Raw genomic sequence first — 26,864 nt, 5'->3', positions numbered from 1 at the left:
ACACGCACGTACAGGGGATGACAGACACCAGTGAGTGCCTGTATTAAAATAAAAGCGAGGCTTTACCCGGGGCAGCGATTTCTCGCCTAGCCCCTCTCGGGATCGCCCTCATCATGGATACCCAGCCGTGCTGCTGCTCCTCCGTATTGGCAAACGTTCCCAGCGATTCCCTATAGTAAAACTTTGTTCCTCCAAACTCCAAAAGTCTTCGCTCCCCACCCCGCCGCCCAACCCCGATCTGCTGTTCCTGGAGTTATTTTTATCGTGTTACCTGCATGTTGTCACCCCCCTCTCCTCCCCTCCCCTCTCCTCCCTCCCCTCCCGGCTAGCCCTGAGCGCACACAGCGGCATCGCAGCGCAGGCAGAGCCATTTCCTCGCCTCGGCGAGAGGAGAGGGGCAGAGCTCTGCCCGGCAGCGTGTGTGTGTGTTTGTGTGTGTAAGGGTCTTTTTCAGCAGACTCCCCCCTCCCCGCTTAGGGCCAACTTCTTCCCAGCCCGCCCAGCTGAGCCGCCCCCTCCAGGGGCGCAACCGGCGACACCGGCTATCGCGGTGGCAGCGCCCGATGGCGGAGGGGGTTTTAGCGGTCATTCCCCCGCCAGCTTCCAGCTCAATACGGTGGAAAAGGGAGGGGAAAAAAAAAAAAAAACACCCAGCCAGCCAACCCCCAGGCTCCCGCGGACTGCTGCGGGCCCGGAGCGCAGGGGCAGCGGCCGCCAGCGCGGAGCGCGGCCGGCGCAGGCACGGGCGCCCGGGGAAGCTCAGCCTCCATTAGCGGGTCGCCAGCGCTATGGCAACCCGCGGCCGGCTCCCTGCTTATCAGCTGCAGCGATTATATAATTGGCGGAGCAGTTTCGCATCTGTCTCTTGATGCGGATCGTCGCTGCTCCCAGGTGAAAGCGCAACTCGCAAAGCAAACGGAAAATCAGCCAGATGGAAGAAAGTTCTGTGCCCCCGGGAGYGCCAGGGCTGTCCTGTATTTACACTCCCTTTTTATTTTGTGTAAAGAGAGAGCGCTCGAAAGGTTAAATTGATCAGTAGTCAGGAAAACCTGGTGGCAGGGAGATGAGAGCAAACCAATCACGCTGGGGAAGGGAGTAATTAAAAACAAACGTAGGGTCTCAGCTGAAAGAGATTAGAAAGATGAGCGGAAGGAAGGCAAGGCCAGGGCCGTGCTGTTGGTCTGCCCCTCGCATGTGTGGAGGGAGGATGGGTTTAGGGTAATCAGTGCCTTGCATCCTTCTCAGCTGCTGGCAGCCGGCTGGATGGTCCAGGTGCTACCAAGGCGTGAAAAATTTTTTACGTCTCTTTCTTGAAATGTGAGTGGTGTGACTAGGCCGCTGCCTGTAGTTGCTTTCTGCACATGTCGGCTCTCAGTTAACTGCTTATTGGACCACCTGAATAGTCTTATACAGTAAGTAAGCCAAAATAGTAATTGYTTATTTGAAAAAGAAAAGTATACTGGAGACCATTAGTTAAAGGGAGAGAATGATGGGAAGGAAAATGAATTTTGTCTGAAAATGGCTTGTTGGTTTCTTCACTACTAATTTAGTCTAGGTTTGCAATATCCTTATTTTACATTTTTGAATGTGACTTAGCACATAAAGAATGTTTTGCCCTAAAATAAGAATTTCCTGACTCTTTAAGATGTTAAAAATGAGACTCTGCTACATTTTCTTTGCAGTCTTATGTTAYACAGGGGGAGGGAGACTAACAGTATTATTTCTTGATGTTGAGGTACTTTTCAATGTTTATTTTTCCTACATAATGGAATATATTTTGATAACAATTAATTATTCATTGTTACCACAGAGCATATGCTTATTTAGAAAAATTTAAAAACCAGCAAGCACAAGAAAAAGCTTTCAAAACTCACTGCATCACACCTAATGCACGTGTGGGACCTAGTGTAAGCCTAGATGGGCATCTTTAATGCATTCCCTCATAATATTTTGAAAATTTCCTCCCGTAATATAAAATGGAAAATCAGTTTGCAAAACTATGTTTTACAGCCCCCCCCCCCCCCCCCCAGGGGAGGGAGCAGAATGAGTCAACCCGGCCTTCGGGGCTGCAAGTTGGACTCTCAAATGTAGTTTAAACATCCCGTTAAATTTCACTGCTTGAGACTTCGGCGTTCGGAGGGACCTTTCCCGGTGAGACTTGGTGATCGGCCAGGAAATGGAATAAAACTAGGATTTTTTGCTCTGTGTTTTAGTTGCAGGGCTTCGGTAGGAGGCGGCCGTGGGAGGCGGTGGGGGTGGCCGAGGACTGCCTCTCCCGGAAGGTGGCACTACAGGGCTGCGGAGCCCGGGCGCCGGAGAGGCGCTCGGCGGGAGACGGCTCGAGGTCTGCTTCATCCATCCCCTGCTCTTCAGGAGGAAAGGCCAGACCTAGCACTGATAGATATGTATCTGTCCTGGAATAAAATTCATTAGCGTTAAAGAGCCCCTCGTAGGTCATCTGTTCCATACAGTAATGATCCTCTGAGTAAAAAACCATTTCTGATGCCAGGTCTCAACTACCCTTCGTTGAGTTTCAGGTAATGCCTTTGGGCTTTGTCCTTATTGCATATTTTGAACAGATTTCTACCAGCTTCTTGTAGAAACCCCCTCAGGTATTTGACAACCATAATTAGGTCTTCTTGCAACCTCCTTTTCTAACCTATGCATATATTGTTCTTGAAATCTTTCCCTGTAAGACGTTCTTTTCATAGTCCTTGTATCTTCGGTATCTGTTAAATTAAGCAACTAATTAGTATTCCCTTTATTTGTCAGAAGCCTACTGATAGTGACAGTCAAATCGCTAGTATATCCCTAATGTATTTTCTGACCTGAAGTAAGGGTCAAAATGAGAAATATTCCCCTTAACTTTTCAGGTATATATAACAGATGATGGTGTTCACTTCACAGTTGATTTCAGTTTAAGGGTTGAGATCTATCTCATGCTGTGCTATGAGACAAAACCATTGGTGATATGGACTAAAATGGATATTTGCTTTTATTTTCTGCTATGTTTTAGAATTCCATTTCTTTTTCCTGTATTTTTTTKGGGGGGGACTGTGTTTTTGCAGGCAGGAGAAACTCCACTCTTCTTGTGGTGGTGAAGAATCAGATTGCCAATCTAATCACTTTATTTTTGTGTGCTATCGTTTGTTGGAATAGGCATTACTTGTGGGGCGTAATGAATCCTGCTAATAGATTTACAGCATCTCATATTTACCTTCAGGATTTTAGGGGAAAAAAATCTGAATCACTCTTTTAAAATGCAGCACTACAATTCCAACCCCACCAATTTAACAATAATTGTTTGTATTTATAAAGTACAATCTTTTATGTCAAAGTACTCAGAATATGCTCTAAGCATCAAGTATTTTAATATAATATGAACTAGCAGTGYAGTATAAAATATTCTTAACATAATGTTAAATAAAAATAGTTAAGCAGCCTGCATAATAGTGTTCTGCATTTACTTGTAGAAGTTACCAGTAGAGCCTACAGAAAAGTATTTAAGTGCTTTCAGCCATTTCCAGTCCTTAAAAGGAGTATTTAAGTATCCTGCAAAAGGCATGGAATTTTAAAACGTACACTTTTGAAAGATTTTCTTTGAAAGGTATGTCAGTCCGCTGAGTGGCTCTTCCTAAAGTTTGTGAGTTTCTCCCATCGTGAGCACTCACTTGTGCAGATCTAGCCAGAGCTCTCTGTAACCGAGACGTTCCTTGTGAAACCCCTCCTAGCTGCATCTCTGCTGTGCCACCAAATATTTTTGGGGGGTTACATCTGTGTAATTCATTGCAGGAGACGTGATGCACCCTTGCTGTACAGAATGAACTTGTTCTGCCAATTTATTTACTTTAAGCTATTTATTCTCGTTTTTTTTTAAAAAAAAACTTCCTGAGAACACTTTGGTTTAGAGAACATGCAGTATAACTACAATATTACAATGAATGTTTCTATTTGTTTTATTTTCTTTCAGCTTTGTGGAAAATCAGTCCACATCCATATTTAGGATAGTATTCATCTGAATGGCAATCACTGTTAAACTTGTGTTTTTCTTCTCCCTACCCCTCTATTTCTTTTTTCTTAAAGGAACTTTCACTATTTATACAAGGCGGTTGAGAACATCAGCTTGTCATTTTACTTGTAAGAAACTGTTTCATTTAACCCTTTTGGTGAATCGGTTCAAGGAACTGATATTCAGGAATAGCAAACAAATTACATCTGAAAATTTATTGACTATCAACGAGCATAACAGATATGACTGTGCAGTAAAAGTCTCTCTTAAATTACTGAAAACAACAAATCAGATCAACACTAAAGAAAGCTTTTATCAATGGCAGATATATGCTCTACAAAACACAATGTTATTAAATTGTTCAATTGCTTATCTTGCTTCTAGGGCTCTAGAGCAGCCCAATATATTTCTGAGTCTATTGTTTTGTTGAAAACACTATTTTTTTAATTTAGATTCATAGTGGAGATGAGATGAATTTGAGAGAATTTTTGGTAATTAAAATGTTTATTACTGGATTTCAGTATCATTAATTTTAAGAATAGAAGACATTGAGCTCAGTCTTATTTTCACTATTGAATGGTTTTCCTTTTGATATATGTTATCTTGCATAAAATTGGCTTTTTTGTTCTTGTCACTTTTACAAATGCAAGTTATCACTTTTACAAACACATGGAATATTTACCATTTTTAGACTGCTTTTGTTTTATTGGAGTAAATGAGACACTGTGTGCTTATGCTTCTTGAGGATTTGTTCCTTTTCCTTCCCTTTCCCCCAAGACTCAGTCCTCTGTACAGAGAACAGAGGACACAGGTGATGGGCATACTGTGCTTGTGCCAGAAAGCAGGTGCTTTGAAGTACTGGCACTAGTTTTAGGAGGTAAAGCAGTACTTCTGGGAGCTCTGAAACAGCGAGGAAAGCTCCTAGTCACAAGAACACATATTGGTATTGTAAAATTGGCATGGAATAAATGAGGGTGAAGTCTGTAGTGTGTATAAATCTGTGTCCTAAAGAATATTTGAAGTGACTTTATCAGTTTGCGTGGGGGGTGGGGGAAGGCGGGCGGCCATAACGATGGTGAGAGTATAAACTTTGTGACGAACTTGAAAGGGAGTCAGAGTAGTTTGCTTTTGGCTAGAAGAACTGTGGTTGTTTCTGTACTGTGCATAGAGACTTCCAGAACAGACTGTCCTGCTGCATTTCTCCCAGAAGCCTAAATGTAAAATTAGTAGTTTGTATAGTGTGGACTGGGGGAAGGGAGAGGAAAAAAAAAAAAGAGAAATGATTAATGATATAAGATAGAAGATTTGATGGAATAAGATAGAAGATTTGATGGAATCCCATTTTGTATTTATTTTGGCATATTGTCATATGTTCAGATATAAAGACAAATTATTTAGATCTACAGTTGAGAGGTTATTAGTGTAGTTCATCCCCGGAAGTTTAGATTGAGGGAAAACCATTTATAATGGCTGTGATACTGGTCTGCTCCATGTATTATCTTCACAGTCATCCTCCCAAGAAGGAGTGATTTTGAGATGCTGCCCTTGCTGGTACGTGTTCCACTGATAAAAATTGCACGCCTAAGGAGTGGAGATTAAATAGAATCATASAATCATAATTTAGGGTAAAAGGGCCTCCAGAGATTATCTAGTTCAGTTCCCTGCTCAAAACAGGTCTAATTAGATGAGGTTGCTGGAGGCCAAAAGCAGTCAAGTCTTTCACACCTCCAAGGACAGAGATTTCTCACCTTCTTTTGGCAACTTGTTCCAGTATGTGACCACACTGGTGATTTAATAAATAAATAAATAAATAAAAGATTTTTTTCCCCCTACTATTTAATCTGTATATTTAAAGATTGAAGGCTATTCAGCCAATAGCTGAACTGCAACCATGTTTCTGTACTTTTAATTTTCTGAAGCCTCTGGATGGAGGGTATGAGGGACTTTGGCCTCAATGCCTCATGCCACTTTCAGAGTAGAAGAATAGTTTATTTTTGAAGGTCTTATGTGAGCGTCATGTCACTCCAAAGTGAGAAGAAACAAGCCTGGCGTCACCATTATTCCAGTAGACACGCTAAGTTTAAGTGCATTGTGTCCCGGCACTGCCGTACAGCGGTTCTCCTGAAGAATTGTGGATGGAGGCGGTGACCAGCACTGATGGTGGAGAGGAAGCAGAAGTCTCTAGGCAATTCACTTTAATGTTTCAATACCTGTGAATGCATCAGGTCAATAGATGAATCCTGCCATAATTCACAAATGTCCCGTTGAATCTGACTATTGTGGGACTACATATACACCCACTTGTAAAACTGGGCGCTTCTAGCTCCCCACTGACCTGAGACAATTAAGATAAGTGCTGATGGTGTTCTCTGGAATGGTGGAAGCTAATAGAGGAATTTAAAGAGTAGTTGTGTGTTGGATTTGAGTAGATAACTTCTGCAAATTTCCCATATGTGTGTTTTTAATCCCTGATATGATACTTAAAATCTCAGTGGCTGTCCAGGCAGCTAAAACAATCAGAATCTGTTAGAACAGACTGGGAAGTTTAATCTTCCCTAACAGTAGGGAGGAGTTATCAGAGTACGAGTTAAAGCCTTAGCTGGAAGGAGTTATTTATCCTGGCACCTCTAAGGAAACAAAAGAAATCCACAGGATTAATCAATGTCGTGAGCTGGGCACCAACAGATTAAGCCAGCACTGATATGATGAAGGGAAATTTTGCTCCTTTGGTAAAACATACAAGATGAAAATTAAGTCATTCTCAAGGGTGACTGGAGACTTAATGATTTTCAGAACAGACCCAGAAATGAGACCAAAACTCTGGCTACTCCCATGGGAACTCTCTCTGCATCTTGTACATGAATCTTAGACTTAATTGTTTCAATGAAAATATTAGATAAGATCTGTCCAATCTTAAAGGATGCTGTATCATACTTCTAATATATGCTTCTCTGAATGGTATTGTTATTTATCTTAAATTTTTCAGGTTTTCAGACCATGATGTGGATGGTTGCCTTTGGGTATTTTGGAAAAAACAATTTAAAATGACTGAACATGACATTATAATTACAAAGTAAATATGCTCTAATTGAGTAATTAACTCAACATTTCTTCCTACAGGCATTGTAGGAACGAATTCATGTTACTGATCAGATTTCAGATCCTTTATTCCAAAGGAGAAAAAATACTTCTACTCTTCATTATGGCCAGATGGAAGTAAAATTTTAAAAAATTTCTTCATTATTTAATTTAATATTTTTTTGTGCATGTGATATCCAACTTGTACATTGTCAGATGAAATTTATTTTTAAATATACAAGAGAGGCATGCCTTTTTTTTTTTTTTTGCCAGCCAGTCCAGCTCTCTTAGTTACCTGTATTTATTATTTCTGCTTCATGCATTATTGACAACAATAATTTGGAACTGAAACTTGTCTTATAGGTGGCTGTGACTAGATTAGTAGAGTTTATGAATTTTAGATACAGATCTACTACAATGGCTCATGTGAGAGGCAATGGAATTCAAGTGAATTCAAGAATTAATTTTGATATTTGTTGAAGGTGGTGGGAAAATGTTACACTTAAATATGCTGCATTGTATATTGAATTTTATGTTTAAGTCTGATACTGATTGACAGTGTTGTGACGCTGAAAATTAAGTGTGGTACACAGCCTCAGACTTTGTTGTTATTTCTATATTGTAGCTTTCATGTAGTTCACAGCAGGCTGCGTTTTCCATGCAAGCCCTGTAGGTGTAAATAGGTGTAAAACTTAGATTTTAGTTAAGTGTCAAGGGATCTGATATTCTTTGGAGGCATTTAACATAATTTGTTAACTTTGCTGTCAATAAGTCAAATAAACCCAAGCACCAGTATGAAAACAGGAAATCGTAGCATTCTTTGCTTTCCTGATTTGTATGCAAATCAACTTTCATGTASAGAGGAAAATTTCAGCAGTTATGTGCTGAAATTCCCAAAGTGATGGTTAAATCATCTATTACTGCTGATTCATAGAATCGATGGAAATTGATTTCGATCGGATTTAACTTTGATAGGAATGGAACTTCTGTATGACTTATAAGCCACAGGGAAGAGTGCATTATATGCAATTTTTACCTCATCTTGAGCTAAATTAAGTACAAAAGCCTAGATTCACAGACATCAGTTAGTTTTGGCACAGTCAGTGCCAAATTTGAATTCTTAAATCAATGAATAGTTTAAGTGATATGTATCTAATATTTTTGTCTGTCAGAGACTCTTCTGGCTTTGGCTTATTTGCCCGAGTCTTGTGAATATGAAATACTTCTTACTGCTAATAGGTGTTTTAGGATGTAGAAATCCTGTGTAGAGCTTTCAAATGCATATTTCTATGGTTTTCTTTGAAGAAAGTTGTTGACTGTTATCGGTTAAATATGATAAACTTATTGCTTAAGTCAAAAATGGAGAAATCCTGAATTCCAGAGAAGTTTAGGAGGGACTATATTGAAGTTAGTTCCTTAATTTGGTTTTGGGATTTAAATTGTGACCAAAAGAGGAACAGAGAAATTCTGGATTTGAAAGCAAATGAAGCAGCATATTAGTGACAGAGTTAAAGGGAATATCTCTTCTAAATTTGTCCATTAGAGCAAAAGTCAGAAATAAAAGAAGATTAAGATGAACAGGGCTTGAAGGCTATTATCTGCTTAAAGGCAAAGTGTGTAGAGGAAGGAYGTGAGAGGAAAACTTGTGTCCTAGTTCATATGCAGTGATAAAAGCTGTCATGCCTGTATGCCTAACAGAAGCCAGCAGAAAATAAGGAGTTTCTAAGAACAACTTATTGTTTAAAACAAATTAAAAAACAAAAAAGCTGGTTTTCTGTCTTCAGAAGCGATGAACATAGAGCTCTACAGGCAGTTGCTAGAATCTCTGGAAGCCACTGGAAAGCATCTTAGCACATGATCAAACTTGAAACCCTTTGAAAAGGATCGGATTTTAAAGTATGAAAAGTTCAACAAAAATTTCAAAGCCTTTTAAACTGAAGGAAGGCAACTTTCATTGTTTCTTGAGAAACACTATGCTTGGACATCTTCTGAAATATTGTAATTTGCAACAACTTAGAGTATTTCTGTCAGCTGAATTTGTTCAGGTAGAACATACATGCTGTTGATATAATGCAAAACATGTACTGAAATAAATATAAAATTCTTCAGATTTGATGGTACATATTGGTCAGGAGTTCTCTATCAGTTCTGTGTAGCATTCTTGTTGATAACTTTGCTGATATTTTTCTTTGCCTTGATTTTGGTAATATTTCTTCCCCTGAACACCTTTGTATTTTGATTTTGGAGTATATAATTTCTTTTTTTAAGATTTTGCATTTTAAGTTCTTTTTTTTTTCTCCCCCCACCCTGGATCACTTGTGCTTTAAGGTGGCTTATCATAGAGAGAGTTTGTGCACAGAGTACAGATGTAGGTTTGAAAGTTGTAAAGGTTTTTGGCATGTGTTCAGTAAGACTAGATGGTGCATTATTTATCAGAAATATGAATGAGGAAATCTTACTTGGAGCTAGTTCTACGAGTACCGGAGGGCAGGAAACATATTCTTATGGTGTATATCAGTGGTGTTTTGATATTTCAAAAGGAATGTGATTAAGCCATCTAGATGTGCTTATATACATTAGTGAGTTTTAGTACTTGTCTCCCAATGTTGGTGTTTAAATAGTACTTTTAAGTAGTATTTCAAGATGGAATTACTGTGGAAGATGGAAAGCTCAACTTGTCATCTTGGGATTTAAGCCTCTAGTCCATGTAACACTTTTTTTTTTTTTTTAATAACAGTCATAGAAAGGATCTAAACCTGCTTCTGCAGCTACAAAGCCTGGAACAGAGATTTGACATGTCATCAAGTGCTTGCTGGCAGATTAATGTAGAGGCTAGAGTATGAACATTTGGAGGATCAGACAGTATTTTAATTTATTTATATGTTAGGATATGGGCTTCCAGAAAATCTGTCATATTTGAATGAAGGGTATACTACTTTTCTTTCGTAAGGCTGGCAAAGAAATGTTTTCTGGGAAGTTGTCTATTTATGTCGTTATATATTTACATGGTCATCATCCCTGTAGTAATAATGTCTTCCAAATGTTAAACATTCTATTACTCTTCCTAACCTGCCAGGTGGGTAGGCTTAGAAAGTTGATATTCTTAAAAAATAAAATGTCATGCTCATGTGAAGATATTAATTTGGGAAATGCAGTTGAAGAAATTAATTTAGCATTTAATTTTAATGAGATGAGTGTTATGAAGCGTTGCGTAGTTGCTTATGCCAGTGCCTGTTCCAGGCCTATAACATGGTGATACCGTGATGCTTGATCCATCTGTTTAGGTGTTCCCTAGCAAGCCAGAGAAAGCACCCTGTWCCTCAGTCCTCCTGACTGCAGAAGCTGTCAGAAGCTGCAGACTCTTGTGGTATGGTCAGAACAAGGGATTAGTTTGCTGTCCTGCTCCAATGTTGTGTTCAAGTGCAGGACTTCCGAGGTGTCCCTGGACAGCTGTGATCCCATGATGTGCATAGCTTATCCCTTTTCCTGTTTTTTGACCCTCCTTTTTTACTGCTTTTTTTTACCTCTCTTCTCTGCCTCAATCTTCTTCAAAATAAAAAATACTCCTATTTTTTCCCTAATTGTCCCAGTTGTGCTACACCTATACCCAAGTTTGGTATTTCTGACATTGATACCTGGGTAATTCTGGCCTTATGTGGCATTACTGATGCAGTTAACCTAGGCACTGCTGGCTTTACAATACTCCCTAAAATGTCCCCAATACTTGACTTTCGCAGTGAAACCTGGCCCTCTCTCATGCTATCTGTGAACTTTATCAGCTTCTCACTCTGTTATTTGCCATGTTCAGTAACTTGATCTTCAGGATGTGTATGGTTTCACTCTTGCAGGTAAGTTGTAAGTGATCAAGTGTGCTTCTGTTGTATGTGGAATTAATTTCACTAGTTCTAGCAATCTAAAATCTGGGCGTGTGCCACCATGGGCAAATGTGAGTCTAATAGAAAAGGAGACTGTTCTCTGATCTCCTGCACATAGAGGTAGACATCTTTTACCTAATGACTAGGTTGGACTCTGGTAGGATAGATAAGCTAAGGGATCAGTTCACCGCTTTGCAGACAGTGCCTTTAGTTGAAAGGTAAGGAGATAGTTAAACTCTGTCTTTGTACTAGAATGAGAATTTTATTCTTAGCCACCAAATTTTGAAGTCAATCAGGGATCTGACAACTCGTAGATGATGCAAAGAAGGGACAGAGACTAATGGGCATGGAAGAATCTGTGTTACCTAATGGGGGACTGCACACAGTAGCACAYAGTGTGCGTGCAGAGTGCTTGGTGCTAATGGGTAAGAGGGAATTAAGCTCCTGTCATCTTTCCATCTCCACCTAGACATACTTATCAGTAGACTGGACTGGGACTTGAATAGAAACCCATCTATATAGGGACTTCTGTTCTTATCTGCTGTCTTTCCAGTGAGTATGTCACAGGACACTGGTGTTTTTGTGCCCAAATAGTTGTGTGTATGTGGGGGGAGGRGGGGAACATTTTCTACACTCTAGAGTCATTAGAATGYCTCAGAGATGTATGCAGTTGCACTGGGTGTACATATGTGTGTATATATACGCAGAAGTGAAATTTGCTAAAAGGACTGGCAGAATGGATAAGTGATGGTGACTGAAAGGGATCTAGCTGTATTACGAAAAATTTGGAAAGAAACAGAATAATATGAATTGAGAGAGAAAGGGCCTATAGTATTTTGTGATCCAGRTCACCTCCTTACAATAGGAAGAGCTTAGCTACAGAGATTTTTAAGGTATCCAATAAAAGCTTTCAGAGACATGTTTTCAAATCGTCATTCTCTTWTATATAGTAAAATGAATCAGTTGGCATAGGTTTTGTCTTACCTCGTTGTAGGTATTTAGAAGTGTCTAGTCTCAGCTAATCATATAGATTCCCTCTGTAGTCAGTGGAGAGGAAGGCAGGCATGGCCGCAGAACACGCTGGGTATCGAAGGTAAGTGGGATGGAGTGCTTTTCTGGAGGTACTTAACTGCCTTGACTGTATAGAGAGAACTTTGACTAAGACTAAATGCCAGCTTTTAGATTGCTGGAACTAGTGAAATGAATTCCACCTTCTGCAGGTGTCGATTTCTAATTTTAGTTGTCGACAATGCAAGTATAAATATACCTATGTTACTTTATAAKAAGTATATAGTCTTTCAGATGACCTGTGTGAATGCATACATTAAATGTACACTTCTGCCTGAATGCATACCATTAAATGAAAGGACTTGTTAAAGCAAACAAGTATGACAGGAAAAGCAGTAATTCAAGGGAGAGAAACTTAGGAAATCTGGAGAAGCTGTTTCTTGAGGAATATCTGTATCTGTCTCCATCTGTGGTGAAAATAGTTCATTTCCCCCCCCCCCACACACTATGTTTAGGATTGGAGAGTATTGTGAAGGCAAAGTAGGTAGCCTCAGGAAGGAGCAGGGGCTTTCCAGGCAGCGTCAGCAAAAGACGATGAGCGTGCCAGAAGACACACAGCGTCAGAGAAATCGTACTGTAATTGGTTCAGTCTGCCTCTCTTAGCTACAGAGGGTAGTTAGCTGGGCCAACTGGAACGTACAAAATTTACACAGAAAGATTAGCAGTTAGGTAATAACAATGTAGTGAGAGGTTTTGCATTAACTCYTTGGTTTGTGCTTTTGGGCGGGAAAAATATAGCATGCTTGGGTTTTGACAGTGCTACTTCTGAATCATTGCAAACGTACATGGAAACAGGCCCCAAAGGCAAGATAAATCAAGGGGCGAAACTCATTTGGTCTCGCTGACTTAACATTGGAAAACTGGCTTCCACCTGCCACAGCTTGGAGTACCAGGCGAGGTGCTGGTGGTGAGAGTCCAGCCTGAAGGAGAGCCATCTGGTGAAGGGTGCACCCTGAGAAGGACTGGGAAGGGATTTTGTTCGGGTGATGTAAGGAGAAAAAGCTTAAGCCATCGCAGCAGGGCAAGCTTTTGTTGACCTGAACAAAGGGTGATACTTGCATTTTCTTCAAGATAATGCAGTTTTTATAAAGAAATGCGTATCTTTTTTGAAACTTCTTCCTCCCTCACTGCTCCAAGCAGGAATATGAATTCTTTCTGTATCAACTTCTTATCTCTTCAGAGCCTCTTTTTATAGAACTTATAGCCATGACTTTATCATGTTACTCTCCACGTGATACAGTGACAGAACATCTGCCTTGCCCTGGGAGAAAGGGTGTGCTGTGGCAACTGAGATGTGCAACAACCATTATAACTTGCTTAAAAACATCAGCGAGAAATTCTGCTCACAGAAATTGTCGTCCCCAGTGAGATAGATCAGTTCAAAATGATACTTGTCCTTCCTGGAGTAAGCTCTTTATTGTGAGATGGTTCTGTAATAATTCCCACTTTTTGGTTTCAAATTTCAAATATGAATTTTCAAAATGGAAAACGAGGGGAGCTTTCCACTAATAATAATGCAATTGCAGCGTCTCCCATCAGTGGCTTCCAGCTTAAACTTTTGGTAAAAATCACAAGCGTAYGCTATGCTTCTATGGGAAGCTCATCTATAATTTTGCATAGATTTGTCTATGCTGCTTTCTGTCATCGTATCACCATTTGCTTTTGAATGCTCTTTTACTGCCAGTGCCTAGTAATGATACAATGACTCAAAACTTGAGACAAGAGGAATTTCAGGAAATGTATAGATTTAAGTGGGAGTAATTTACTTAAAATATCGTAACTGTTTCTGTAACACTAGTTTTCTGATTATTCACCATTGTGCTGCAAATAACTTGCAAAAGGACAACAATGGGGATCCCCAGTCTGTGTGTGAAAATGCTGAATTTATCTTGCTACAGGCCTAGATATGTTGCAAGAGWTAAACCACTTGGAAAACTAAAATAGTATTTTAAATATTACTGTAATTGTGTTATTTCGTACTGTCCTTGGGGTCTCTGTGGATAATGGATTTTAAGGGCAGGAGGGACACTTAACAGGCCAAAGAATTTCCCCCAGCAGTTTCTGAATCCTTCTGCTTGAGCATCAAAACCCCACAGAAATTAGAAAAACGTCCGGGCCTCTGATTTTGGAGACCCAAAGTTAAAGTGATTCCCTAACATTGCACAGTTAAGTTTTCTAGTGGTTAGGCACCCTTATTGTTAGTAATGTATACCTTACTAGATCTCTCTGCTTGCTTAGTTTCAGCTACAAAATATTTAATTTCATAAGGGTTTTCTTTTTTCAGTTAGATTACAGGGTCACATGGCATCAAATTTGTATGCACATACTGGTAAATTATGGTCACTTTTTCTTAACCATCTCTTGTGTAAGACTAAATAACTGATGTGTCTTTAATTCCTCATTATAAAATATTCTTTGCACTCTGTGCTTTCTTGTGCTTATTTCTCAGAGTACTCTTTTCTATTATTTCTATTATTTTTTTTCTGTTGTTCTTTTTGAGGTATGGCTCCCAAAACTGGAGTTTGTAATTCTGTCTTCTATAGCAGTGCTATGGCTTTGTTTATACAGCATGTTACCTGGACTACTAGCAGGGAGGCCACAACAGGTACGTGGAGTTTCTGGAGGTGATCAGAGGTGCTCAGTCCTTCTTGTAAACAGGCTCAGCTTCTTCCCGATGAGCAGTAGAAATGTCTCAGTTGGTTTTCAAATATTATCCAAGGAAACAGTTTGTGGGAATTGCTTGCCCTCTTGGTGATCCTGATCCTACAAAGTGCAGAGCACCCCCAAAAAGGTACAGAACAGCCTCAGCTTCCACCACTTCCAGTGCGATCCAAGAACTATAGAAAAGCTAGAGACTGGATCAGTGATTGGAGTACTACCTCCATGCTATGAGCATGAATATTGGSCACTAGCTTCTCAGCAAGTGTTCTGCAAACCTGCCCTACATCTGCTGTCACCACCTTTTCTCTGGTACATGTAAATTCAGTAATGATCAATGAATCTGCTTTTATATATAAAGATTTTATATTTTGGGACAGTCTTTATAGATTGTTTCTTCAAACATTTGCCTGCATCTGCTACAGAAAAGGTCACAGAGAAGCTGGTTAATAATGTTTGTATACAAACTRTACCCTGAAATTGTCTATAACTGTATCATGGTTATGCGTTGGTGTTCAACAGAAGGTGCAAGCCAGACACTTTTTTTTTTTCCTGCAAAGGTGCTCACAAAGATTGTCTTGCTAAATTTCCCCACATTTTATTATCTCTTGCATTTGCCTCTAGTGCCAACATAGTTTTTTTCCTGTACTTTTTTTGCTTTATGCTGTAGTTGCAGCCTTCTGATTTAGGGCCTTATTTAGGTTGGAAATCAGCAGAGAAAGTCAAGAGAGCTTGTTTTTGCATCTGAATATTACACATACTTAGTGTTCAGAGTTTGAACATTTTCCAAGTGGATACCAGTAAAAACAAAAATACATTAGAGAAATATCTGCATGTTAGAGGCAGAATATACTGCGTTAGATACTCAGACAATTCAATAAAATTATTTTTCTCCATACAAATTGACTATAAATATGTATCTGTTAATGTTGCAATGTCTCTATATCAAATGAACCTACTCTGAGTAGGAATAACTTTTTCAGACTGCCTTTCAGGGTGACATAGAATTTGAAACTTGAGCCACTTTTGTTGTATATCATGTTTTATATTCATGTGGTTAGTAATTTTGTGTGGGCTTGTTGTAATGGGGGCTCTCAAATGAAAAGGCTGCCTTTCTCTTCCTGAAGAGTCTGTTGCATATGGAACATCCTCTTGAGGTTCTGTGGATGAAAGAAAATAGAATGATACGACTGAGACAGCATTTTTTTTTCTTCTTCAGTTCAATTTTTGCCATTTTCTGCCTGATCTCTTTCTAGCATCTGAAAAGTGCCAAGTTAAAAAGATCCCTCCTGTTTGARTACTTTTATCTGGTATAAAATTATTTAAAACTAAGATTGCAGTAACGGGGTTACTGAAGTTAGGGTGAGAAAAAAACCTTATTTTCATGTAATGCTTTGGATTTAGTAGAACTTATTGTATAGTTGTTTTCTAGAYTCTTCCTTATAGTTGCTTCTTTTCTGATGTTTTGTTGGCCTTGCTCCAAGCAGCAGGGRAAAATCATATTTTTAAAATAGAAAAATGTGATGGTTAAAACACTGAGATTAACAGATGAAATTAAARTCAGTTTTGACACTTGAAACTTTTTTTAAAAAAACGTATTTCCTTTGAAACTGACTGCATTTCAAGAAAATAATGCATCTCTTATTTATTAGTATGATACATGCATGATCTAAACATTAGGTAAATGCTGCTTAAAGGAAATTTCTAAATTTTTCATTTTCAAATGCATAATTTAGTTTTTAGGTGTCTCTTTTGGCTGGGTGGTAATGATATAATTTACAGGTAACTTTTTTGCAATTAGTGTATTAAATGCTTCTGAAAATTAGCTATATTTTATTTTCTTGCATGCACAATACCTGGTATCTCTAAAAGCAGTAGTCACTTTTGAAAATTTAGACTGAGCTTATTTTACCCAAGATGAATGCATCTGAAAGTTGGTTTCATCTTAAAAGTTAATGGAGTTCAGGAGCCCTGCTTTGGATGTTAATGTGATTAGCTTTATGGAGAAAACAAAGAAATCTTATTCAATAGCTATCAGAAAAGTAAAAGACATTAAAACTTTGTATGTTTGGAGAAATGTAAGGAAAATGAAAAGCTGTCCCTATTTTCYGATAGGGCAGCGTGTGCAACACTGACTAGAAAGTGAATTTAAAAACTAGATGACTGGATAAAAGCCTCCATACAAGAATGCCTGATGATCCTGAAGGCTAAGCAATCTATCTTTGCTCTTTGGGAGAGAAATGCTTTAATATAAGCTTGTGTGTGAAGTCTTGCCCATTCCTGTACCTTTGGTTTGGGTGTGTAGTCCTTGCACCCCTAGCCACAGCCTTGGAGACAGTAGCGGTGCAGGTAGGTAGCCAGAGGGGCTGCTGAATGAGGCGTCAAATAAGGAGGGGAGGCAGAGACTGGTTGGCCTCCAGAGTCCTTCTTAAACTAAATTATTCTATGATAAATGTGGATTAATGGCTTCCTGATATAGCTAGCTCCATTGGGAGGACTGGCAGGGGGTACTTGTGCAGAGGAAGGATAGAAATATATTTTCTTTTTATACACTTGCTAAGCCCTTTCTTACAAACTCTACCTGCTGTCTGGGTTTGTGTATCTGAGCACTGACCCTATAAACAGCAAGAGGAAGCTGAAATCTCAGCCTGTGAAGCCGAAAGAATTTGCACTGTGTATTGTTTATCAGTGCTGATCTGTGTTAAGAGCTGAAAGATACAGTGTTTTAAGATCTGCCTTCATTCAAATTCATACTGTCTTTAACTCAGATATAGACCAGTTCAGAGGGATTCATTTCATGCTTTCTGGTGATCATCCACCTGATGCAGCCCATCATCTATATGATGCAACTGTGAAGAGACTTCGATTTCTTGATGGATAAGAGCTTAAATTGTGGAGGAAATGCGATTGACTTGGTAGAATGAAGAACCATTGAAATGGCAAGCTTTGAGTTATTTAGATATCATATGCTTGTATGCATTTTCCAGACTTTTGTCACACRTTTTGGGTCAAAATAGGAAACTGCATCTAATGTGCTTTTTGCAGAAAAGCAGCTACGGAGCTGATCTTTACCTAATGTATAAACACATGTGCATGCATGTGCTCCCSACATACGGGTGGGAGTCATGGCATCTCATCTTATCTGCTCAAGTTTAGTTGCACATCAGACTTCTTTTTTAGGTTACTTCTGTGTACTCTGAAGAGAGATTGGCATTTCTAGCAGCTGACTTCCCCTGTATGTTACACATCTGTTTTAAGAARGGGGTGAATTGTCCTCTGCATTGCCTATAGTGGGAGCTTAGACAAAATCCTTATTTTAAAATGATTTGAGTAAGGTGAGATAGGTTACATATGCAGTACCTCTAATTTTGYGTATTGACTTCTGTGCATTCTTCAGATAAGGAATTTTAAGACCATCTAGTATGCTTTAACTCTTAAGAGCCTTGTTACTTTTAAGCTAGGTATATCTTTATTACTGTCTAAGTGAAGAATAATCATTATTCACCAATAAGAAAGTGAAAAGCTGTTATGTTGACAAATTTGTGAGGAAGAGTCCAGTCCATTGAGTTCATCTCTAGAACAACTTTACAGAAGTCAAGGAAACTTTGCCAAGTGTGTTTTGATCCAGTGCCCTTTATTATGGTACCTGTATTCACTGTAGATGAAAGCAAAAAGATATGTTTAAGCAAGAAAGCTCTCTCAAGGTCTTCTCATTTGTGGATCTGTGCCTGGAGTTTGTCCTAAGTAGTAGGATGTTCTTCCGAGACACTTACCATGACATGCATACACCTATTAGCGCATGTTCCTGCAAAAATCTTGTAACAATAGGTAACCTGAAAGATTTTAAATAGATGTATAGTGCACAAGACATACATCTGTAATTTCTACAAGTGAAGAACATGCTTTTTTAAATTTATATTCCATTTGGTGTTAGAAATGCATTATGCTTTGCATTCTGTGGAAGATTGTGTTACCCCAGCAGAACTACAGCACTGCATACAAACTCCTACTAGCCGGTCCTTCAAATCCATAGCTAATCGGGTTCTGTCAGGCTCTCTTGAGATGAATGCAAATACTGTTGTTAGTCAAAGCATATTTACATCACTAGTCCTCTGTTTTGAGTTTTCATGACTGTTTCAGTGAGATGCAGTTGAAAGAAAAGTGTTCCCTGGCTCAGCATCTGAGCGCTGAGTCTGGATACCACCAGAAACATGTCTTGAGAAATCAAGGAGGCTTGCTTGTGGGTTTTTTTTTGTGTGCATTTTTAAACAATTTTTTGTAACTGGAAAGCTGCAAGAAAATGTGAATCCTTCAAAGGGAATTCCTTCCCACCCCCCCCAGCTTAGTACAATTCTCTCAATAGAATTTTTAGCCTAAGGGTTATGTTACAGACTCCTGTGGCTCTCCTGATACCCACATTAATTACCAAACATTTCATATTAAAGACTTGCTTTTGGGTGGAGAGAAGCTTAATATTTAGTAGGCTCACTGCTTTTTTTTTTCCCCCTCCTACCTGTTTCTTAAACAGGGCACTCTTTCCTTGCCTAGTTCTGGATGTCTTCTCTTTCCTTTGACCATACAGTTGCAGAATAATCACAGAGGAAAAAGTCAGGAGTTAGCTGTATTTTTGGGGGGGGACCCTTGAAGGTTTTCTAAAGCCTGGCTTTCTAGATTATTCCAGAGAGATTTGATGAGACACATTTTGGGTGAAGAAGGCAGAAGGATCTGCTTTGTATCCTTCCACCCTGAAAGGAAACAAAACGAAACAAACTAAGAAAGAGAAGAAGGAGCACTGGAGCTGTGAATYGCAGATGCTAACTTGTTATCCTCCTGCTAATTAGGAGGGGGAGAAGGAGTTTCTATCACTTGTGACATTGTAGACTGAGCCATAGAAAACAAACTAGACAGCAAGAATGTAATTTGCTTTTATTTCAAGTGCAGCATATTTTTTTTAATAAGTCTGAATTGTGTTAATTGAAAACCACTGCACTTTAAAACAGGAAAGAGATCTTGGATAAGATTGACAGTGGAAGACTCTAGTTGCACTTCTGACCATAGTGCTGGGGTGTTTTTGCATGTGTRTATCAAAGGCTCAGCTTTCAAATAAAATACGCAGACTATCAGGAAGAAAGGAAATATAATTTCAGGTCATCCTTCTGTTAATTACTGATTTTTATAGCAATAATGWAGTGAATCTAATATTTGCTCATTGCTTTTTTTTTTGTTTGTTTTTTAAAGGGACCTATCTACATTTCATAACTAAATGCAAACAAAAGTCTTGGTAAAATGGTTCTTTATTGACTAGCTGGATTTCTGAAAAAATAACATTTAGCTATGCTGGAGTACGAACAAGCATATACTCTAAGTCACATCATTTCTTGTTCTGTGTGTGGTRTATRTATATWTTTTTTCCCTTCCTTTTYATGTCAGAAGATGGCAAATTGTATCATATGGGGGATGTGATGCTGGAAGAACCTTRCCAGCTTGTGATATCTGGTTTTACTGGGCATGTTTATCCCATAAGGCCAAGCTTAGCTCTCAAAATACTTCCAAACTTGTCAGATTTGCATGGATTCAGATTTGTTGATATCTCCCCAGTTGAACAGCTAACTGCATAAATGTCCCGTGAGACAGCTTGCTAGCTGTAGTAGCGTCAAGGTACGCTAAACTAGGATCTCTCCTGTGCCCAACTTACTATCCCAAAATGCAGACAAGTTGCATGCCAAAAGGATCAATTGTATTATTGTTTGTGCATGCACATGTCTGCCTGAGAGCAATTTCAAAGAGCTCACCAGTACTTGGAAGGAAATAATAGAAATCTCTGTTTCTGTGCCTAGACATTTTGCATGTCTAGGAGAGTGCATGTGGAGGAAGCATCTTTTCCAAAGGCCACAGGTTTCCAGTATACTCTGGTGAAAAAAAGATATATTTGCATGGATAAAACCATATATGCAGTGACCCTGAARGGAAGAATTGACCCATGATTTATTTTGGTACTGATAAGGAATTATTACTTGTATTCTTCTTGGGTCTCTGAACCTTTTTTATCAGCCAGGGATCAATTCTGGTAGATGTTTTGTACTAACACAGAAAAAAGTTTATCCCTTCCTTAGAAAATTCAGAATCTACATAATGTTGACCAAGTTATGAAAACTTACGCTGAATCTGTAGCTAACTTTCAAGTGTAAATATTTAAACTTGGAGGCATTCATTACTTGATATGAGAGGAGCTTCTGCACTTGCTCTCTTCATCGAAGCGAACTCGTTTTTACACGTTGGTAGTAGCTCTTTGCATCTTAGACTAATGACATGCAGCAAAAAAGCTCTGTTTGGAGGGAGGATATAAAGAAAAACAAAGAGCTCTAGTTGCAAATGAAGCATAATTCTCGAATAAGATTTTGTGTTTAGTTTTTAAAAAATGTTTAGTCTCAGCTGTGGCRAATGAACTGTCTTAAATCATGTGTCTTTTATGTGTGTGTTCTGAAGACCCAAAACAATTTACAGCAAAAATTCTTTAACTCTCTTATCTGGGCTAACAACTACATGCTGAGTTTTAGTTTGACGTGATGTTTAGAAGTGTATGTGTATATTATAAATTTTTGTTACAGCAAAAGCTGTGGTTCAGGTTGCAGTCCAGTTTTCATTATAACCACTCTTTCTACTTGTATGTTACCTCCAGGAAAAAAATCTTCTTTTTTGGGGTGTGGGAGGGGAACTGTCACTAGACATTAACTCTGCTAGAATATGTCTTGTCCATTATCTTAAATAAGGAAAAATGTCCAAAAAATGTCCAAATCATGCTTTAAAGAAAGGGAGATTTATGTGAGTGCAGTCTTGCATTCRTTATGTGAAATTTCCAGGAAAATACACTGAAAATTTAATAAACATTTCCAGAAAAGACTGTTTTCTCATACAAATAAGCTGGGTTATATCACTTCAAGATTTTAAACTTTGTATATGGGTTTTGATGAGGAGGATAGGATTAGGGATCTTCTGGGGAAGCTAGACAGACATCCACAAATCCATGGGCCCAGATGGGATGYACCCACGGGTACTGAGRGAGYTGGCGGATGTTGTTGCCAGGCYRCTCTCCATCATTTTTGAGAGGTCATAGAGAGCAGAAGGGGTGCCTGAGGACTGGAAGAAAGCCAGTGTCACTCCAGTCTTCAAGAAGGGCAAGAGGAAGGACCCAGGCAACTATAGGCCAGTCAGCCTCACCTCCATCCCTGGAAAGGTGATGGAACAGCTCATTCTGGATGTCATCTCCAGSCACATGGAGGAAAAGAAGGTGATCAGGAGTAGTCAGCATGGATTCAAGGGGATTCAAGGGGAAATCCTGCTTAACCAATCTGATGGCCTTCTAGGATGGCATGACTGGCTGGGTAGATGAGGGGAGAACAGTGGATGTTGTGTGCCTTGACTTCAGCAAGGCTTTTGACACTGTCTCCCATAACGTCCTCCTAGATAAGCTCAGGAAGTGCAAGAGAGATGAGTGGACAGTGAGGTGGCTTGAGAACTGGCTGAAGGGCAGAGCTCAGAGGGTCGTCATCAGTGGCGTGGAGTCCAGTTGGAGGCCTGTGGCCAGTGGTGTCCCCCAGGGCTCAGTACTGGGTCCCATCCTGTTCAACTTCTTCATCAATGACCTGGTTGAGGGAATAGAGTGCCTCCTCAGCAAGTCTGCTGATGCTACCAAGCTGGGAGGAGCAGGTGACACACCAGAGGGCTGTGCTGGCATTCAGAAAGACCTGGASAGGCTGGAGAGTTGGGCAGAGAGGAACCCCCTGAGGTTCAACAAGGGCAAGTGCAGAGTCCTGCACCTAGGGAGAAATAACCCTAGSCACCAGTACAAGCTGGTGGCTGACCTGATGGAAAGCAGCTCTGCAGAGAGGGACCTGGGAGTGCTRGYGGATGAYAGATTGACCATGAGCCAGCAATGTGCCCTTGTAGCCAAGAAGGCCAATGGTCTCCTGGGGTGCATTGGGAAGAGTGTTGCCAGCAGGTGGAGGGAGGTGATCCTGCCCCTCTACTCAGCCCTAGCGAGGCCTCATCTCAAGTACTGTGTCCAGATCTGGGCTCCCCAGTACAAGAGAGACATGGAGCTACTGGAGAGAGTCCAGCGTAGGGCTACGAAGATGATCAGAGGGCTGGGGCACCTGTCCTCTGAGGAATGGCTGTGAGTGCTGGGCCTCTTCAACCTGGGGAAGAGAAGACTGAGGGGGGATCTTATCAGTGTGTACAAGTACCTGAAGGGAGGGTGTCAAGGGGAGGGGACAAACTCTTTTCAGTTGTCCCATGTGACAGGACAAGAGGCAATGGGCAGAAACTGAAGCACAGGAAGTTCTGCCTGAACGTGAGGGGGAATTTCTTCCCTGTGAGAGTGACGGAGCACTGGACCAGGTTGCCCAGAGAGGTTGTGGAGTCTCCTTCTCTGGAGATACTCAAGGCTCACCTGGATGCAACCCTGACTAACATGCTCTAAGTGACCCTGCTTGAGCAGGGAGGTTGGACTAGATGRTCTCCAGGGGTCCCTTCCAATCTTACTGATTCTATGATTCTATAAGYTGTTGTCCTGAGACACCGAAAGACTTCTGGAAAAATGTATTTGCAGAATGAGTTTTTAAAACTAAAGAAATGAAGTTACAGGAAGATAGGTCAGAGGGCCCTCACCTGCCATAGCAGGGATAAGCGTGTGTAAATATGTCTTATAACATGCTCATGGAGCTGCGATGATCTAAAGGTTTGAGTCAAGCAGGGCTTACTTGCAGTGGTRTCTTCAGATACTGCTTTCTCTTACAAATCTTGCCTCATATATATGATTCTAGAGAAATGTTTCTCTAACCTGGTCAAAAAGACCTAGAGTGCAGGAGCTACTGTCACCAAGCCAGGCAACCAATACATATACTTCATTGTCATTACTACTAGAAAGTTTTCTCCTACTGTGCATCTTGAACTTTTTCTTACTGCAAAAGCTATCACTTCTTGCTTTTGCAGAGAGTATGGGCATAGATTGTTCCTTTTTTGTTCTCTGAACTGTCTTAAAGCTTTAAGCTTTTTAAAGATCATTATCATGTCCTCGTTTTCCTCATATCCTCAGGGGAAGCAGTCCTGGTTCTAGCATTCCCACTTCCATTTCTTTGCCATGTAGGCCATCTTTTTGTGGTGTTTGGTTGCACTTGTTACCCTCTTCTGGGCTGCCTCAGCGACATCTTTCCCAATGTGTGGAACCCAAACCTGGCTGCGGCGCTCCTGCCAAAGCCCTGATGGCACGGAGCGGGAAGGAAGCATTACTTGATGTGCTGTGTGGACTGTGTGCCTGCTCATACACTGCATCGCGATGATTGCCTTTTGTGGGGAGCAAGCGGTATGGCAATGTCAACTCCCAGTCTGCTGGGAATCCAATATAAYCTCCAAGGTTTTTCTGAAAATAATTTGGACAGATGATTCATCGTGCTTAAGTACTTTGCATTTGTCCCTGCTGAACTGTATTCTGTTTTTAAGACCTTTTCTCCAATTCATGAAGCTCATTTTGAATTCTAATCCTGCCCTTCAGTGTATTTGCTCCATCTCCCAGTTTCATAGTTACTTGCTTGTTTAATAATATGTTCCCCACTTCATCCTCTGGATCATTAAGGAACGTGTTGGACAGAAGCAGATTCTGAGTGGGAAGTTGGGAGCTTCTATGTGCCACGTACCTCTATTTAGACTGTGTACCAGCATAACTGCTCTTGGGCATTCACTGACTTTGCACAGGTGTTTTAACAACAAGGGTTTTCTTTTTTTCTTTTTTTCCTTTCTCTAGCTCATGTCTTTAGTATACTATCAAGAGTGCTAAGGGAGTCAGGAGAGCTGGCACCTGCAGCTTCTGTGCTGCCTGTGAATTCTGGTGCACTGTTGTGGAAGGAATAAAGTTGTCTTTGACACAGTGCGTTCCTGACAGCTCCCTCTCTGCTGCTACTTCTCTTTGTTTTCCAAGTACTTGCTGATGCTTGTTGCAGATTTTTTCTGGGGACTGATGTTAAGCTGGATTTGAACTTTCTCCCTTTCTCACTTTTTTTTTCTTTTTTAATGGGGACTACATTTGCCCTTTCTTAGTCTTCTCAGCTCTCTCCCATCCTCCATGAGTTCAAAACTGCAGCCAACAGCTTTGAGATTATTTAAAGAGCTTTCTGAAATATTTGAGGATGCAGTACTTAACGAGTGCTAGCAGAAAGCACGTACATTATTGAAGTACTTTCTAATTTGCTCTTTTTCTAACATAGGTGGTAATTGTACCCATTTTAGGATTAATTGTGCTAGTCATCTGCTTTTGCTTTTTTAATTTTTTTCCCTTTAGTGAAGATTGATTGAAAAAAGGACATGAAACACTTTATTCTTCTTGACATTTGTCAGATGCTCTCATTTTCCACTAGATAATGGATCAATGTTTTCCACATTCTTCTTCTAACTAACAGATATCCTCACAGACTGATTTGTGTGTGTGTGTGTGTGTGTGTGTGTGTGTGTGTGTGTGTGTTATTCTTCATGTTTCTAATTGGGCACCTCTCATTCCATCCTTCTGTAAGTGTTTCCTTGTGTGCTGTGCCTGGCTTGTAGTCTTATACGCAATCTTAGTAGTGTGACCAGGTTCCTAATTTCTGTATGCTTTCCTTCAGTGTTTGAAATCAATTAGGATATGATTTAATGAGTGTTTGTCTTTTACTATACTAACCTTTGGGGAAAAATACAGTTGTGCAACACCATYGTTTCAGTGTGTGCAGTTTTACAGTTCTGATGTTTATAGACTGACTGAAAAAAGAAGAGTAACATTCAGCATTGGCATAGCTCTAATTTCTTTTTAAGAATTAATCTAAGCAAAACTCCCATAAAATAATGTTGTGGATAACTAGATGAAATCAAGAAACTGAAAAGGTGCAATTCCATTAACTTGCCCACTTCCACATGGAGTGGTCACCACAAAGATGCTTTTGGATCAGTTAACATCTCATGACACTTGCATGTATATTTGCACTTGTAAAGGCTTTAAGGCTTTGGTGGTCATTACTGTAACTCTTTTGGTGTTTTAGCTGTAAATTTACAACATTGTGTGTTTTGTGGAAATTGGTKSTTYTTTTTTTTGTTGTTGTGTAGCAACTTTATCTGTTACTTTTCAGTATTTAATTTTGAAATGTATTTCTGTTATTTCACTATTGAGACAGTTCTAGAACTTTGCAACTTTGCAGAAATGTAAGTCTATCTCAAGGACTTCATTTGTTGATATGAACTTTTCTGTTTAATTATTTTTCAAACATTTAAATTCGTGATTCATAGCACAAAAGTACTTGAGAGAGAGAAAAAGATTCATAAACCTTTTAGTTTTATGCACCAGCTGGACATAGTCAACAGCACAAATTCTTGTTAAAGGGTGGTAGAGATTAGCTGGGTAATGCTGCTGCAGATCGCAGTGCTTTAGTGAGTGATTCTGTTTTGGTAGGGGCTAAATATCTTTCCTGCTTCTGGCCACCTTCCAGCTTTAAAACCATATAAGTAAATGTGATTAAAGTGATTTAGGTATCATGGAGCTTCATTTGTAGCAGGGAAATCAAATGAAGCATTTTAATTGCCACATTTCAAAATGAAAATAGCAGTTCCAGTAACTGCAAATCTCAGGTTACGGCAAAGTTTTGTGGTAAGGGAGAAATGACTGCCATAGGTAAAATTTATTGTGGTGCCTCACAAGCTCAATTCCTAGGACGTAAGCAGAACATGTCTCATTTTAATACTACACATCTAAATTATTGTGCTGAATTTCATTCTCCAGAGAAATTCCTGAAAGTTTGGCTATACTATCTTTGAAAATATTTTGCTCAGTTCTTTGGTGTACTTTGTGTAAAACTCTGAGCTTTACTCTTTTTAATTTAAGCTATTTCTATAAAGTGCCGGTAGATAAGTCATTTGTCACTGCCATTAGTTATTTAGTGCAGATAGTGTCTGCAGCCTCTGAGCTTCATAAAACACAGATCTTTATCAGTAATCAATATCTGTAATATTTGTTAATATAAAATCTATCATTACTGACTTGTATTTTGAAGATAAATTGAGATAAAAGGCTTTATGGGCCTTGTGACTGTGGTAGAAGTAAAAGCAACGAACCTCCCCCCAGAAGCTGTATCCTTAGCTATACTGGCACATCGAAGTCA

The 26,864-nt window shown here is 39.7% G+C and overlaps 1 protein-coding gene across 3 annotated transcripts in view; it reads left to right on the top strand.

Moving 5' to 3' along the window:
• CACNA1C (calcium voltage-gated channel subunit alpha1 C) overlaps positions 1 to 26,864 on the top strand; it is a 493,339-nt gene that overhangs the window by 46,531 nt on the left and 419,944 nt on the right. The window lies entirely within an intron of this gene.

This window comes from Rhea americana, unplaced genomic scaffold (assembly GCF_003343005.1).
Source record: "Rhea americana isolate MKP2758 unplaced genomic scaffold, rheAme1 scaffold_9, whole genome shotgun sequence".
NCBI lineage: Eukaryota > Metazoa > Chordata > Aves > Rheiformes > Rheidae > Rhea > Rhea americana.
This window is presented reverse-complemented; position numbering and strand designations above follow the sequence as displayed.